The 4,480-nt window shown below is 32.3% G+C and overlaps 1 pseudogene; it reads left to right on the forward strand.

The window, feature by feature from the left end:
• The window catches only part of LOC107610561, a 10,489-nt pseudogene extending 9,139 nt beyond the window's left edge, over positions 1-1,350 (forward strand).

Here is a 4,480-nt window from a genome sequence, read left to right on the forward strand (position 1 = left end):
TTTCATTAAAATTTATATTTCTAATTTTTTTATTAAAATTTAATTTATTAATTAATTATTCGTTAATTTCATGGGGTTTACAGATGGCATAAGTTAGTTTAAATTAGTAATAGAAGCAGCAGATGTCAACAAGCTATAATCTTTGTAAGAATTTCACTTAAATTACTCTACCAGAAAAGATATAAGTAACTTGAGGAATCTTCAAATAGAAGAAGCCCTATTTTTATTTTCGTCTCAACCTGATAAGGGTCATATTTTGGTCTTCATTCGAATTCTTATCCTCATTTACCGAAGAAAAGGCAGCGACAAAGAAGCCTTAATCAAAACAAGGATATACCTTGTTAGTTGTTAGTAGATATCTAAATAACCTTGATTCTTCAAATATATTCAGTTTTATTCTCTATTTGTTATTTTGCAGAGATAAAGTTATTTGTCATTCTCTTTCCTATTAGCTTTGGGTACTTTGGTCCATTTAAAGTATTATTGGCAAACCAATTATTTAGATTAAATATCTCTAAAATTTTGTCCTGTTTAAAAAAAAATCGTCTCTTATAGTTGAAAGTCTTCTTTGCCGTTCCTAAAACTGTTGCAGCAAAAATTAAGCTGCCAGATTCCTTCTATAAACTTACAGTTGAAGAGGTAAGAAGAGAAGCTGAATTAAGGAGAAAAAAGATTAAAGAGTCTTAGCTTTTAATTCCCAGGTCATTAAAGGTAAAATAAGCAAAAGCTGCCACAAAGAGATACACAAAAGCTATTATTAGGATTTAGTTTCCAGATAGAATTGTACTTCAAGGTGTATTTTCTCCATAGGAACTAACTATGGCCCTCTATGAGGTTTGTCCTTCAACAAATTTGATACTTTGTTTTGAGGAAAAAAATTCAAACATGAAAGTTAGAAATTTCTTGAGCTAACCATTCACTGTCGGATAACTATAATTGCAATTTACATAGAAGTCCCTAGTTGTATAAAATGATTTATGTTGGATGTATATATATTGTGGATGGATTTGACTGTTACTTTGCATATCCTCCATCTTTTATCAGTTTAGTGTTTCAGACAGCTACTCAGTACTGTTCTTGATTTTCATGTTGATGATGCAGTTTGTCAGCTCTGTATTGAAACAACCAGGTTTAGAGTTTGAGCTAATGCATCCAGTAGTAATTCGACGCGGACAATCCCTCAGTTAGCCAAAACAGGGGAGAACAGTAAAATATTGGAGGACAAGAACTTGGTACCTTCAGCTCTAATTAAGTTCAAGCCACGAAATAGATTCTGTTGTTTTCACGGGTCTCAAAAATGAATTGCTTCAAATCAGTGAGCCGCTTGTAAATGCTTAAGCAATTCCTTTTGCATCAACAGTATTGGATTCTTCCCTAAATTTTTTATTTTCTCTTGGTTTTGTGGGAGAATAGGGATATAGATATACTTTTCTACTGTTTTAGTTTTCACATGGTAGGGTAAGTTGCTAATTAGCTAAAATTCACAAAAATTGTTTCAAGATAATCTTGAAAAGAAATCCGTTAGCATTTTAGTTTTCAAAATAATAGATTTTTTTATTATTCCATCTTTCTATAACAGTTTTAAAATATTAAAATTGTTCAGTTGCCCACAGTGAAACTATAGCAAAGGCTACAATTTATTTAAGTATGTTGATAATGAAGCAAATTAAAAAAATAACACACACACACATAGCTATATGCTAAGTTGTTAACTTTTTTATGAAGATGCTTTCGGTGAATAATTAACTTTCATAAAACAATTGTATAATGCTTTTAAAAATAGAAAAAAAATATTAATTAATAATATAATTATTTGATTCTCTAATTTAAAAATAAATAGTTTGTGTAATCTAAGGAAGGTATAATTAATAATAAATGAGAATATTATCTTTCTCTTAATAATATAATCATATAGAATGCTACCATTAATTAATTTAAAATTCACGCTTGTTTTGTAAGTATAATATTTTTTAAGATTAAAAAAGAAAGTATTGATTAATTATATAATAAATAATATCAAAATAAAATTATATCTAAAACATTAGGAAACAAAATATTAATATAACTATCTAAAACAAACTAATTACGAGATTTTCATGCGTAAACTCCGCAAAATTAGCGAATAATTGGTCAATAAATTAATTTTTAATAAAAAAGATTAGAAATATAAATTTTATATTAAAATAGGATAGAGCTAATTAAAACGAGAATTTTGACATTAATCTCAAAAAATTTAGCCCAAAATTGGGCTGAACGGGCTGAATCGGTCGAACCGGGTCCGAACTGAGCCCGTGGGCCCAACCAACTCATTATATATAATGAGCTGAAGCTCATTTCATTTCCATTTCAGCATGCAAAACACGCTGGGCAGCTAGCCAAAAGGGGGAAGAACATGTTGAAAATTCCAAAACCTTTGATTTCATTCAAATCCACGTAACTTTTGATCTGGAGCTCCGATCGCCGCACTGTTTGCGGTCACGCGATCGCAGCATCGAGATCTACAAAGTCCAGTACATTGTAAGGTAAGAAAATCACATTTTTTTCTCAATTTCCTCAGTTTCAGTTTCAAAATTCATGTGCAAAGAATGTTGAAAATTGTTAAATTTCGGTGTTTAGGATCAAATTAACTTAGTGGACTTGTCGAGTCTTGTCCCAATTTTCTGTTGATAAGGTGAGAATCCTAGAACTCTAGTTAATTCTCTAATTTTGTGTGTTGCGTATTAAATTTGGATATGTATGTGGTAATGTGAAGTTAGGTGTATATATGTTAATTGGAGCATGATTTGTGGACACTTGAGACTTGATGAAGGTTGGGTGACGTTGCCTTGGTGATTCGGGACCTCTTGGGGCTGTGTTCGGTGCATTAGAGGGTTGTCTCGGAAAATACGTGGAAATCGGCCAAGGTATGGTTTAGGTTTCTCGTATTTAATATGTAAGATTTTGTGAAAACTTAGGTTAGACGACTTAAGATAAGTTGAAATGTATGTTTGATATATGTTTAATGGCCTAGTAATGCTATGTGTGTTGAGATTGCATGTGAATAATTGGATATGTTGTTGGGTGTTATGAATGTGGAGAATGGTTGGTGAATTAAAGTGTTGAATGAATAATGATGTTATGATAGTGAGTAATGGAATAATTAGGATTGAATGCAGTTTGTTGGAGGTTGGTTTGGAAACTTAAAAGATTGTTTAAGTTTAGAATATGGTGAAATATAGAGGTTTTGGTGTTTATAGATTATGTTGATAATGGAATGCTTAGTCTTTGTGATGTTGATTGATAATTTAAGTTAACCATGTGTTGGTAAGTATGGTCATGACGGGAATATGATGCTCTTTTGTGTTTGAATATTGTTTAGGAAGTTGATGTGGAGGTTGGTTAAAAGATTGTTTAAGTTTAGAATATGGTGAAATATAGAGGTTTTGGTGTTTATAGATTATGTTGATAATGGAATGCTTAGAATGCTTAGTGTTGATTGATAATTTAAGTTAACCATGTGTTGGTAAGTATGGTCATGACAACTTAGTATGTTTTTTGTTGAACTTTGGCAAGCCATAACTTGGCTTCCGAACTCCCAAATAATTTCAAACTTGTTTTGTATGAAAATTGAAAATTGAAAGTTTATGCCGTTCAAAGAATGGATGGAAAATGTTTTAAGATGAAAAAGTTATGCGCGTCGGAAGTTTGGGGTTTGAAAAAGGCAATTCTGCAGGATTCGGACTTAGTAAAATTTTTGGTAAAACGTGTGCCCACGCATACGCCTAGCCCACGCGTACGCGTGACATGAGACTTTTGCGTACACAGAACCCTCAGTCGCGTGTGGTGGCTACTGCCTCCCATGTATGCGTACGCGAGCGATCCAATGCGTACGTGACAATGACCAAAAGGATGGGTTTGGATTTTCGTACTAAAAATAGGATTGATGTTGCAAGTATAGTCCAAATCCAACCGTTGATCATCAATCAAATTATAATCCTAAAGATGTCACAATTCAATACAAAATATAACCGAGAGTATTTCGACTCCCGGGTCGTTCTCCCAAGGAACTAATGCCAACAAGTGCACAATTTTGGTTGCAAGAACAAAGGGGTTTTCTCAACAAGGAAACAAACAATCAAGAAATAAAAGAACAAGACAAAATTGCAATTAATGAAGTAATAAAAGAACAAAAGAACTATGTATGTAATATAAACGAGTAAGACTATAAAGTGATGGAAAAGTGGTTTAAAACATAAATGAAACCTTGACTTGGGATGAGTAATGGAATCCCTTCCTTGCCATAACCACAACTATGATAATTATGATGGATTAATCTCACTAAGTCAACCCTCACATCGGAGAGTAAGTTAAATGAGCATAAGTGTTCTTAACCCACAAATCCTAGCTTGCTTGCTAATTACCTTAGCAACAAATTAGCGTTAGTGGGAACAAGAAAAATTAACAACCCAAGAATTATCACTAAATATTGGACATTATGGCT

The sequence above is a fragment of the Arachis ipaensis genome, chromosome B08 (assembly GCF_000816755.2).
Source record: "Arachis ipaensis cultivar K30076 chromosome B08, Araip1.1, whole genome shotgun sequence".
Taxonomy (NCBI): domain Eukaryota; kingdom Viridiplantae; phylum Streptophyta; class Magnoliopsida; order Fabales; family Fabaceae; genus Arachis; species Arachis ipaensis.